This window comes from Aedes aegypti, chromosome 3 (genome assembly GCF_002204515.2).
Source record: "Aedes aegypti strain LVP_AGWG chromosome 3, AaegL5.0 Primary Assembly, whole genome shotgun sequence".
In the NCBI taxonomy this organism is placed as follows: Eukaryota; Metazoa; Arthropoda; class Insecta; order Diptera; family Culicidae; genus Aedes; species Aedes aegypti.
The window spans coordinates 305087728-305101705 of record NC_035109.1 but is presented as its reverse complement, the minus strand read 5'-3'; positions in this window follow the sequence as shown (position 1 = coordinate 305101705).

Below are 13978 nucleotides of genomic sequence, written 5' to 3'. Positions count from 1 at the left end.
GAGCTGGAGCCCCTGATTTGTTTCCTCCCACAGAGTGCAGTTAGCAAGCCCGTTTCTAGCTAAACTAATAACATCTTGTTGGATCCCTTCCGAGCGTTCTTCGTTTTCCGCGCGTGCGTTTGTTATTCTATTGTTTTACATGAAGGGGCAGAGTGATAGTTTTAGGGTACTATCAAACCACTGCAAATGATCCGCAACAGCAGAGGCGAATCATTCGCTTTATACGGATAAAATCTAATTTTTAAATCATGCTCCACTAGTCATCTCCTTCTTGTTGGCATTACGTCCTCACTGAGACAAAGCTTGCTTCTCAGCTCAGTGTTCTATTAGCACTCCCACAGTTAGTAAATGAGAGCATTATTTACCGAGGTTGCCGTATATCGTGTGGCAGGTACGACGATGCTCTACGCCCAGGGAAGTCAAGCAAATTTCCATTACGAAAAGATCCTGGACCGACCGGGGATCGAACTAAGACACCGACTGCCTTGTAGCCGCGGACTCTAACATTTGCATCAATTAATTTGTATCTATCCAGCCGACATAGCAGAACTCGTTCTCATTTGATTTCGAGGCACAATAAAAGCATGTGAAGAAAAACTTCATCTGTATGGGTAAATATGATCGGCAATGTTTCGCAAGTTGTAACAAGCTTGATAAATAACAGCAGCAAATGAGAGCCCCAAAGAGAGGCCATTTATTATTTATTTACTATTGGAGGTTGGTGTTTTACTAAACTGGCATTGTGAACAATCCTTGAACATACGATAGCAATAATGTCGCCCAGGTTTGGAGATTGTTCAAATGGGGTTTATCATGCACTGCAATACCCCCAATTTATTCAAAGCTGTAGCAGTAGATGATAAGCAGGTTCTAATGATGTGCAGCGGATCATGATGGTTACAGAGTCTGTTAAATGAGAGATACTCTCAATTTTCTCAGAATTCAATCCTAGATTACCAGTAATCTTACACGACAAAGTAGTTGTGTGCTTTGATATGTGGTACTCATTCAGAAGGTTCTTGGTTCGAATTCCGTTTTCATGCGTTTTGTTTTTTTTTCTATATTGTCGGGTTAAATTACGGATCTGTACATAGAACATGAATGGATTACGAATCCGTGTACTGCTTTACGGCAACATAAAATATGATATTTATCTTGGTTTAATATCAATAATGTGAATAAAAAACCGAATTTAGTACTATACCATTTAATTCCACTAGAGTTTGTATCTTCTGACAGATACGCGTATTACGACCTCAACTGTTAAGCCGTCTTCAGTGTTATGTACTAGACTCGAGTCTCAAGAATCTCTAAAATATTGGGTAAAGTTGAAACATTATAACAAAATTCATAAAGGGGAATTTCCTGCAACAAATCAGGAAAATGAATTCTTAAACAAATTCTTAAAGGCTTTTCAAAATCGTATCAAGATTATTCAAGGGACTCCGAATAATCTCGATACGATTTTTTTTTAAATTCTCTTGAAGAAATTTTTGAGCCTTTTTTTGGTGTAGTCTGTTGTTTAAAATGATTTCACATCCAACAGATTTTTCGTAGATTTCTTTCAGGAATTCACAGGATAATCTTTGAAAACCCCAGGAGCAATCTAGTATGCTCACAACAATTAGCAGTCAGCATTCAATGTCCATTGAATAATTCGTGGCTGGAAGAGTGGAGAGAAACGTTGTTTCTAGCCAAATGCACAATGTGCATTTTCCATTTGACAGCTCTTGCTTACTGCAAAGCTCTGCAAACAAATCATCTTTGCTTTTCGGGCAGTGTTGTATGCATGAGCATGATTGACCGCCCGAAATTGCTACTCCGTTATTGCAAAAACAGCTGTACTTACACAGAGAGCCAACAGACACTACTCGGGATCAGTAGCATGCTCAATGTGTAAGTACTGGTGCTATCATTATTATAATGAACAATACCGGCGCCGGCTGCGTCCGAATGCAGGTCAATTTGGGAATGGGAGGGAAATGTTGACATGTTACTTGCTTTACAGAAGCCGAGGAGTCCTCTGCATTTCCACAAGAAAACACTGGGAGTTTGGATATGGGAAAGGATTCGTTTTGGTAAACGTTAAATATATAATTCGAAATGAATACGTGAGCATATACACAGATGACCGACACTGATAGTGCGGTTACTACGCAAACCGGACACGATACTGATTTCGTTGCTCGCTACTACTGACGCGTTTTTTTTTTGTTTTTCACCGGCACACTTCGTTTTTTTTTCCGCGAAACGCAAACCGGACACAATTGATCCGGATTCCGTCGCTCGCCCACAAGGAGCATGCAACAGATTCAACGGATCCAACACTACTTCTTTTCGGGCAGTGTTGTATACAATCACAAGCATTAACAACACGAGCGATCAAACGAATGTCGGAAAGAAAAATGTCAATTGAATGTCTCTGACCACGATAGCTTTGCAAGGAAACGTTACGGTTTTGTTTGTTTCAGTCATTTTTCGTAATTGTCTGCTTCCACTGTATGTGTCACTTTCGATATAACAAGCAAGATCAAACTATTCATGTTATTTATGATCCGATAAGTCTATGTGATTCTACCTCATTACCCCGAATCCCATTACTCCGAATGCCATTAACCCGAACGCCATTACCCCGAATTCAAATATCATGGGGAAATGTCAACAATTGTAAATTCGGGGTGATGGAATTCGGGATAATGGTATATTTGGGGTTATAGAATTCGGGGTGATGGAATTCGGGATAATGGTACAGGTAGCGAGGTAGAATTGTCTATGTCTATGTCCGAATTCTATGCAAAACTTATGATTTATGCAACTGTCGTCGTGTCAGACGACATTCATTTGACATTTTTTGTGTTTCTCGATGTGTGTGAGAGTTGACGGTAGCGAATGAATGCAACAAAATAAAATGTCAGCAAAGAAATGGCAACGAAACGAACGTCTTCCAAAGTGTCGAATATTTACATCACTGATTTTTTGGTGAACTGATGTTGGTTCCTCCGCCAACGCATAATTTCGCTTTGTTCTTTTGGGCAAGGAGCTTCAAAGAGACAACGAAGAGCTGTCTGGAAATGCTCTTTCTCGAGTCGAGAAATGTGAAAAAATGTTCTCCCCGAACCGGGAAAGGGAAAAGAAAATCACTTTCTCTTTGAAGCACTGTGGGAATAAAAATAAGCAAACACAAACGTGTAAACTCTTCTCCCGTAGAGTACGTACACTAAGCTTGTGTGTATGTGGGTAATCGTTCCTTCTTTGTAGTTGGTCATTAAAAAAGGGAGAAAGAGGCTAAATCAAGAGCAAGGAAGAAACTTGAAGAGTTTGTTTAGAGAAAGCTCTGTTGCATTTTTTTAAGATTCAAATAAAATTTCTGGTTGAAGTTGTGAAATTGTTTTGGAACTATTAATGAAATCAACGAAAGTTGAAATTACATGAAAAGTTCCTAAATTAGCATATCAGCGACTGACTGATAAAAGCATCATTAAACTTACAAAGAATTCGCCGGATTTTTTTTTAGTTCAATTGCTAGACAAATTCTCTTCAAAATGCTTTTTTGAAATTCTTGAAGATCAACATGGAAGAAATTCATAAAAGTCTCAAGAATAAATCTTGGTGCTCATTAAAAGATAATATTTTGAAGCATCTTAAACATCCTTGATGGTATTTATAGGTGAATTCCGACATATATTCTTCTTCTTCTTTCTGGCGTTACGTCCCCACTGGGACAAAGCCTGCTTCTCAGCTTAGTGTTCTTATGAGCACTTCCACAGTTATTAACTGAGAGCTTACTATGCCAATGACCATTTTTGCATGTGTATATCGTGTGGTAGGTACGAAGATACTCTATGCCCTGGGAAGTCGAGAAAATTTCCAACCCGAAAAGATCCTCGACCGGTGGGATTCGAACCCACGACCCTCAGCTTGGTCTTGCTGAATAGCTGCGCGTTTACCGCTACGGCTATCTGGGCCCCCCCATATATTGTTGACGATAATTTGTCGAGAATTAGAAAGAGGCACCTAAGAACTATTTTGCAGGACGGAATCTGTAAGAAAATCTATGGAAAATCCGAGTATGATTTTTTCTTCAGTAGACCATTTCACAAAAAAAAACAAAATGTCTGACATTCAACCAGTTACCCCATATACCGTTAAGTCACCAGTCACCGTGCGGCCTCCATTCACCGTGCACATATACAAATTCCTACAGAATATTCATACAATTTTCACAAATTATTCTTTCGACAGCAAAATAAGATAAAACTGATGAAATGAAGTAGTTTTTGTCACAAAACATCTTGAAAAACCTAGTTTATGTAGTCAAAATCATGTGAATTCTGTTTGATAATGAGATTTTTCAACACTCCTAGTAGAAACGCCAAAAATTCACATTTTTCATTTTAACGAGAGAATGAAATTTTTCAAAATTTCAACAAGTTTTCACTGTAGATACAATGAGTAAGATGTATTTCATCGTATGAGCAATGAGATTCTATGCAAATTAGTTTTTTTATTGTGTTTCAGTCGAAACCCAAATGCACGGTGAATGGATCCCTTTCAATATAAATGGTTCCTATTACCGTGCATTAGTGTAAAAGGCATGAAATTATTCGGTAATAGTAGATTTATTGTTATGTCGTCATTAAACTACTTCACATTTAGTTTTTGAGTGAATATCGAATGGTTTGGACAATACAGTAAAACCTTCTATAACGATTTTAATGAAAAAATAATTATTTAGACAATTTTTCAACTTTTTATGGTTTTTATTGTAAATAAAGATTTGACTACTCTTAAAAATGAGTGCACACACTACTAGCAACGTAGTTGCTCCATCAGCAACGTTTCTCCAAGATACAAAATCAAATCATAACGAAAAATATACGCACGGTGAATGGTGCACTAGTGTGCACGGTAAATGGTGACACAGAACGGTACGAGGCGACCTTAACATGACATTTTCAAACATAATTTTTGAGTATTTTTTGGTAGTGATGCATTAGTTTTAGATTTTTTCCTGAATTATTATATAATTGCACGCTACGTAGTGGTATTTGAGTACGCTTCAAATTATTTGAATAGGTTATATAATTTTTTGAAGTACAATTTTTTTCTTAAATGCACGATGAATGGTAGCTTGACGGTAATTGTTGTTTTCATTTTAGGTGCAAATCTTCACTAAATGTCCTTCAAATGCGGTAAGACAAAACAATCAAAGGACACCTAGCAACGATTACACACATCACCGCCAACCTAGCATAGAAAAGCTTACTTTGACATCGGAGTGCTTGTAGAAAATCTTACCGCGTTCGGTGTTCCCGGATTTGATATTTGCGTTTCAAACGCACACAGCAATACTAATAGCAGTGCAAAACACACTACCAGACAAATTTTTATCAAATTTGGAGAAGATTAGAAGGTGCCTCAAGTCGAATTCGTGTTTTGGCTATTTTTTACATGCATAACATTCATAAAATTTGAAATTGATCTGTCATCTGTCTTATTTTCATCGTCTCCGCAAATTATAAGATTCGGCTGGTGCAGTTATTTTTTTAAGTGTCTACAGCAGAAATAAAACGGTTCATACTGCACGCGTTTTGCTAAGCAGTGCTTTGTTAAAGCCCAAGCAGCAACCAAGGTGCAACGAAGCCAAACCTCAAATTTTCAGGAGCGCGGTTCTGGAGAGCCGGGCATCGGATCGGGCTGAGGGCTTGATCAAATGGTCACTCGCTGATAGTGACCAACCGAACAGGTTTTCAGTTTCAGCTGCTTTCTGGTTCTTTAGATTTGTGCTGTTGAGAGTTTGAGTTTTGGCTTCGTTTCATTTTTACCAGAAAATGTTATTTTACGTCGTCGCGTCGCCGGAGTTTTTTTTTTCGTTTTGGTTTACACGCGTTTTGAGTGCAATCTAGTTCAGGTTTTCACGTCGCCAGAGTGATAATTTGCTGTTGTGAAATGAGCATGCTGATGAAAGTAGCTACAGCTGCTCAATCAAGGATTAATAATCAATTTGGTGAGCTCGTTTCATGCTTTTATTTTTAATGTGCAACATTGTATGATACGTATTCTTATCTTGACAACGGTAGGAATATTTCTTGAATGAATTGCTTTAAAAAATATATGAACAGTTTATCACTTGTATATCACTCTTGTACATTAACATTGACAACCCCATGCCTTTCCTTTTACCTGATTTTATCATTATAAAAAATAACTTATGAATGGTTCGACTCTAAAAGTGTCGACTTGCCGTATGTTCACGTTGTCTTTAGAGTACTGATAGGTGATTTTTCAAACTGAGATTGCATGAATCGCATCATTTACCAATCCTGATCATGCAGCTATGATCCCTCCCCACTCACAAAACTCCTTCCCATGACAACCATGCGGATGCAGAGGTGATCTCGGTCTCTAGTAACAATGAATCTCATACCAACATTCCTTCCCTTCCCCGGTGACAATAAGGACGTGGCCAGCGCCATTATTGACTTTTTAATGTTTGGAGTTCTCAAAAGTGTACATTGAAGATAGAAAGCTTCTCCCAAGCTACATCTCTTGGTTCCTTGTCCAACTTCGATTATTCTGGTCAATCACGGAGTAGCAACTACGAATTTTACGGTCATCAATGCTTATGATTCTGCTTAATTTTTACATTCATAAAGTTTTAACGAGAATTTGGAAAAAAAACCTGAGAGAGAGAAGACAGCTGGCTTAGATCGCGAGCTCCCAAAAGTCACTGGAAAACCGCACATTCAAAGGGCAGAGTGTGAAAAACCGTCAAAATTCAAGTATACTTCATTAAAATTTCCAGGTGTTTTTCGATGATTTCACATTTAAAAAGTTGAATTACTAAATATAGTTGTGTGTTGGCAAACTGCTATTGATTTTGTTACATGCATACCCTTTTTCATAGTGAACAACAAGAAATGAATATAATTTTGACCAAAATAAGTTCAACTAACCGTTTTGCGCAACCCAAGAATAAAAGAAAGAGTTTAAAGAAGGCAAGAAAACATGCCAACTGGCAGTGAGCTGTCTCCTTTCTCTCAGTTTACAAGTTTTAAGAAAATTGGAGATTGTTTTGACCTTATAAATTTTTGATCATTAATATACCTTAAAATAAGTTTTGAGGACTATTTTTCTCATTTCACGGCATTTAGATCTACTGCCAAATGGCGCAATGGACCGATGCACGAGTTCACTTATTTGACGTTTGAGCGGTGCCAAATTCAATCGTTGTCATAGTTACGTAAACAACACGGCATCGCTCAAACGTCAACGGGTGAACTCGTACACTGGTCCATTGCAGACATGTTACAAAAGTGAACATAGTAGCGTTGCTTTTCAATGATAGATGATGATTGAAGCAAACAGCAAGCAAAGTCATCAATGCAGTCATGCTTCTAACAACATTCACATTAGATGCCAATCTGTTACATATGTGATATAGCCCTGGTATCAAGATTTTTTTTTTATTTTGTGAAATAGTCTTATCTTCAGCTTCTTCCTAATACTTTCACTAACTTCTTCACTTTTTCTGCAAACATGTGCTATAGTCCAAAATCGCAAGCTGCTTTTTGCTCGATATCTCAAACTTTTTCAATTCATTCACTATATTTTGCCTTTTGTTGCAGTCTTTCAACATATTTTTATGCTTCCAATATTTCTGATTTCATCCGAAAATTCCCTGGGTCCTTCCTAAATCCTTTCCATCTTTCTGAAAACTCCTAGAAGTTCAGTGTTCCGCTTAAGATCTTGGTTGAATGTAAATCATTTTATCAACAACCAGTGTTGTTGACGTTTTTGCTGATATTCGACAGCGTTTCCCTTAAACATCAACAATCATACGAATGTCGGAGAGAAAAAAAAATGGCAATTGAATGCCTTTGACCCCAATAGATTCGCTTGAAACGGTTTTGTTTGTGTCTATCACTTTACGTAATAGACGCTGCTTTCACTGTATGCGTGTTACATTCGACATAACAAACAAGATGTTGTTTATGATCCTATATGTATAAATTATATGAAAAACTTATAATTTATGCAAATGTCATCATTGAATTGACATTTTTTGCGTTTCTATTCATTGTACCGCTTGTGCTGTGTGTGAAAGGTGACGGTAGCGGATGAATGCAGAAAAATAGAATGACTGCTGATCATGGCAACGAAACGAACGTCGTGCAAAGTGTCGAATGCTTAAAGTGCTGTCAGCAACCATCTTTCAGTTTCATTCGCTTTTACAAGTATGGTCTCGGAAAAATCTCCAGGGCTGCTGTGCGAAATTGAAAAAATACCAGAAAAAATTAAGAAGTAGGGAAAGTGTACCATTTATGGCTATAATGGATCCCTGTTTGGCCATATTTGTTTTCTCGGAAACTTCCACATTTTTAATATTTTTGAATGTTCTAACATCAAGATTCATTTGATATCAAACTACTTGAACACACAGAATGATTAAAAATTTGAAAATAATCAAATTATCGCGTATGGCGAAATAGGGAACCATTATGTCCATAACTGATACACCTACCCTATGGAGACTTACGGCTTCGGCACCATTCGACTATTATCGGCAATCAAATTTCGAACGCCAAATACCCAGTATTTCTCTACCAAAACACACCAATGAAAATTTTCAGATGATTCTGTCAACTTCCCGCTTCCCGCGAGATTTCCGAAACGAAACAAACAATTTCGCCAAAGATGTCATCAATTCAAATGGTCACGCTTCAAAATGCGACTGTTTTAGGCTGCTGAACAGATTTGCCTGCAGCTCTTATGGCAAGGTTGCCGAAGAGAATTAGGCTGCCAACAATAGTCACACTGACAAGAGATGTTCGCAACGTTGTTAAAACGTTTCCAGAAAGATTTGAACATTTTTTGCGGTGTGAATCGATAGAGAATTGAGTAACGCATACATGTTCACAGACAAAAACCTATTTTTTCTCAACTACCGAAAAGCTAAACATTACATACATTACAGCTTTTCGGTAGTTGTTAAACTTCCACTCGGCTGGTTGGCCGTAAACCACGATTCATAATTAAAAACAACTATTTTTACTGCTGATGCCCAAGAAAATTACAAAAGAAGCGCTGCATCGGCTTAGACTACCGAGAATACGCGAGTTTCCCTAATGGAGAAATCCCTGGAGATATGTTTAAAGCAATTTGTCATAAAGCTGAAATAGTTTTGAATCCAACTTCCAAGATTGCACTAGAACTACAAAGGCTTGTGATGGAAGCATCTTACAACAGTGCACTTTTAATTTTGGCTCCATGCACTAGGAGAAGGCTTAAAATAAGAAGATCTGGATTGTTTGCCTACTATTTCTCCAGTTTAATGCCTTTGAAAACGTATGTAGAGGTGACGTCCATCTTTGGATTTCGGGATGTTTCACCTTCATTCGGCAGGATTCCTGTTCCTGATTAAATCTCTAGACTAGTTTCAGAAATTTATTTGAAGGATTTTGAAGGAATTCGTGTAAAAGTCCTCGGAATTATCCCTTAAAATTCCCCGGTTTGATATTCAACACAACTATTGGAGAAATATGTATATGAAGTCGTAAATGATTTTGCATGGGAATTCAGGAAATAATGTTTGGAGCAATTGTCGTTTTTATTAAAGGAAACATTTAGATAGATTTTTTTCTTTAATCGTGAAATAGTTCCTGAAGGGAGAAACTTCAAGGATTTTTTTGAAAATAAAGAAGATGAAATTTGGTACGAATTTCCAGAAAAATTCGCTATCTGAAAATTAATCATCATTTGAAAATTTGTGGGAGAGCTTCTCAAATAATTTCTCAGAAAATCTGTGAAGCAAGTGACATCTGTTTTGAAGCCCGTTAGCAGAAATGTATAAAATTAAAAAAAAAAGAAGAAAACAATCATTTTGCGAATATTTTCTGATTAAACTCGTGAACTTACTTGTAAAGAAATGGATTATTAGAAATTTTAAGCAAAATTTCTGGAGGAACCCACGGTAAAGTTCTGGAAAAAATGGATGAAACCGTTAGAAAACATCAGCTTGCAGCTAATATTTTAAATCAAATCTATGAAATGAATGCTATGAAAAGCTGGCTGACCCTGCGAAACATTCGCATTGGTATGGCAACACCTCTATTTGCGTTGCCCAGCGAATTCCATCGAGCGTGATATTGCTCTGGTTTGATCGAAGGTCCCGGGGAAGAGCGGTGGTAATAGATGGTGCAGGCCTTCCTTCGCCTCGGTTCAGATTGTTGGTAGGAAGGATGGCGGAATTTCAAAGAATCGCTGCTAATTAGAGGCCCTGGCCCTGGCAGTCCGGTCAGCAGCAACAGCAACAGCAGTTGAGGTAATTTCTGTTTGTCTTTGTTTTGTAGGTTTAAGTAGCTCACAAATGTTGTTTACTGGCAGCCAGCGCTTCGTAATTATAGCCTGTAGACACAGATAGTCGAGAAGTGATGCGTTTTGTTCTTGCAATGAATAGGCGTGAAGGGCGCAACATCACAGAAGATGAGGACTAACGATCGTATTACAACCATTGTTACGGCTATTACATTCTGTTCAGCTTACATAGCAACAGCGTCGTTCTTAATTTGGACTTTTACTGCTATTAGATTCGGTAGCACTGATAAGCATCTGGCTAATTGGCTTTTTATTGACTGGCAACGAACGAACCCTGTTGACCTTAAGCTGTTGAACCCCCACAAGACCGTCGACAACGCTATCGTTGAATTTCCACCGAAATCATCATAATCACCCCGTTAGAAAACGAACAGCTAGCGGTGTCAAAGCGCCAACAAGATGCTCTCTTGACAGCTATGAGAAGCCGGAGACGACTGCTTTCCCGAGATAGCATCTTGTCTCGGTCCGACCAAAAGTCGTCCCATTAACATTCATAACTTAATGTCGATAATACACTCCAAGAACTGTTTCCCTCTGCGCCCCTCTCCCCTCAACCCAACGTGCTATCATTGACTGATAATGGCCCTTATCGGATGGGAGAATGCTCTTCCTCCATGCCTCCCCCCAGAGCGCTACGACGAACGCACACTAGGGTGCGGCTTATTTATGGAAAGTTCTCAAAACTAATAGTTCATATGCTCTTCTGAATTCAAATCACTTAAGAAAATTTATAAGTTTGAGCCAAAGATTTAGAGATAAGGCAAGCGACTTGAAAGTGAGTTTTTGAAATTCAATTGCAGTGATGGTTTCAAATGTAAGATGTGATATTTGCATAGCTTTCATACGTTGAGGACTTGAATTATAAAATAAGTGATATCCTTGTGAAGAAATAAGAGTGGTTTTACTTGTTTTTGAATTTTTTATGCTGCCAGGATGATTTTTTTCAGAATATTCTGAAATTTATCCAAGATGTTTTTTAATCAGTTGTTTTGTACCTTTACCATTAACAGGAATTGCTCTTCAAACTCTATGACGAGTTTGTTTTCCAGAGTTTATGTATATGTTAAACGACGAGTTTGATTCCGACTGAAATCAGAAATTTTATAGTAAACTATACCAAGTAAAAACACGTCTCGGAAAAAAAATGATAAGTGATATTTTAGAGCGCCATCTTTTTGACCATTTATGGCAATCAAGTTTCATCCCGGACAGATAACTGTTAAGAAATATTTCATATTACTGCAATTATCTGTATTCTAGAATATTTAATATCCGCAAAGATAGTATTTTTTATTTGTATGATTAACAGTTTTGAAGTCACTTTTTGGTCACTATTTGTTCACTATCTTGATCATTTTGGTAACTTAAGTCACTATTATTTTGCTCTCTGGCCGCTATCAGCCCTGCTTATGTGATATTAATTCAGAAGGGCACACGAATTATAGGTTTTGAGAATTTTCGAAAAATAAGCCGCACCCTAACGCAACACCCTTCCCTCTGGCATCACATATTTTCGGAAACACAAGCCATTAGTACCAGAAAGCAAACGGAGTTTGTCGAGTGTACATCAAACAAAAACATTTTCATTACTCGTAGGTACCTACTAACGATGAAAGGAAAGTCCCTCGCCATCGCCATCGCTACGCCACACATCATCGGCATCCCCGTGACACACATTCATTCTCCGGGTTGAACAAGTCCTTTTAGCGAGTAATTGGATTTTATGGGGAGCGCGCGCAGGAAGCACCAATCCACATCATCGAATGCGGTGTCGGCAAAAGGTGCTTTTCCCATCATTCGGAAAGAAGTTTGGCAAACGATTTCGCTTTCTTCGGGGCGCGCTTTCAGAAGTTCGTTCCAGTGCAATGGATAGTGGGGGGATGAGATGATGACCAAATATCACCGGACACGTCAAGCACGTACCGACCATTCCGTTTAATATGGAAATAATGGAACGGTTCGAGAGTGTTCGTTCACATTAGCCGGAATCGTGCTGACCTTCCGAATGATTTCGTGGTCGAGCACTTTTTTCTCGAATGTAGGTATCTGCTGAGCGGAGCTACCGAGAGTTGGAGAAAGGTAAGCTGGGTAACATGGTGCTCCAAAATTCGGTTCTTGGCACAAGTATCTCTACCTTGTACCCTGATGACTACAACGTAGCATCGCGCCATCGCCAGGCATATTGTAGAGCTCCATCATCGTCGGTCCAGATCGATACTTCCCCAGTTACTCCGAACGTTAAGGGTAGCTAGGTCCTTTTCAACTGCGTACACCCAGCGTATTCGTTGTCTACTACGAAGTCGCCAACTTCTACCCAGAGTGTCGTATTTCTCATGTATACCTAAATGAGCTAGTGTGCCATGCGATATTTCATATCGCAGCTCACAGATTGTGTGAGACACGAGATGCAGATACGTACAAAATATATCTTAGTGAGCGAGTCTGATGAGACATCTCGTGAGGCTCGTCACATGCGCTTACTAGGAGTATTTTTATGCAGTTATGTTTGCCTAGTACAATAACCCCACGGAAGCATACGGCTTCGGTTTATGCCTATGCTTCTTCGGTGACCAGCAGAAGTTTTTTTTTAATTTAAATGCTAAATTCTCGTCCGCGTTGAACCGCGTCAGTCCTTTCAAACTGCCTACAGGCAGTTCAATCCATAATTTGATCCCTTTTCATTGCTTTTGAAACCTTCGCCTTCGAGTCTCAAATGCACTGTCACATTGAGATTTTCTCATGAGACGACGCATGAGCCAGTGCAGATGTGATCGTTTGAGCTAGTATTGCTGTTTGCATTTGAGATGCAAATGTTGACTAAACTTTCTACAAATGCGGTAATACAAAACAATCAAAGGACACCTAGCAACGATTACATAAATCACCGCCGACCTAGCATGAAAAATCAATCTTTGACATCGCATTTCTTGTGAGACAAAGTTACCGCATTTGGTATTCCCGCATTTGGTATTTGCATTTCAAACGCACACAGCAATACATTGCTACATGAGATCCAAAAAAAAAGTGTCTCACCATATCACGTGCTCAAGCGCGTGGTTATTTTTGTGCGCTCATGGCAAGCTGATCTCAAGCTCTTGATGTGAAGCGCGTATACATGATGTCTGCTTCTACCTGGTTTCCTTCTGAATACTATATTCTCAATATTCTCTTCTGTCATTCACACTAGGTCTCCAGCCCACTGAAGTGTGCCGTATTCTACACGCTTATTATTATTCGCATACTTATATACTTGGTATAACTCGTAGTTCAAGCGTTTACGGCACACATCATTTTCTTGTTTTTCACTGAGTATTGTATTATAAATTAACCTTTAACGCTCGGAAACAGGGCGACTTTTGTTTCCCTTTGCAAGTTGCGGAACCTAACATTACGTGATTCGTAGAAAGCCCTATAAGCAGCCGCAATTCGTATTTTTACTTCGCGGGAAATGTCATTGTCAAATGTCACAAGTGTTATAAGAGTGATTCCAAGCAACAGCACCAATATTTGGTAAATTTTTTAATTCATTTTTTTCTATTGAGCTGAAACTTTGCACAGTTTTCCAGTTCCATCTAAATCGTCATTTTCCGATATCAAATCT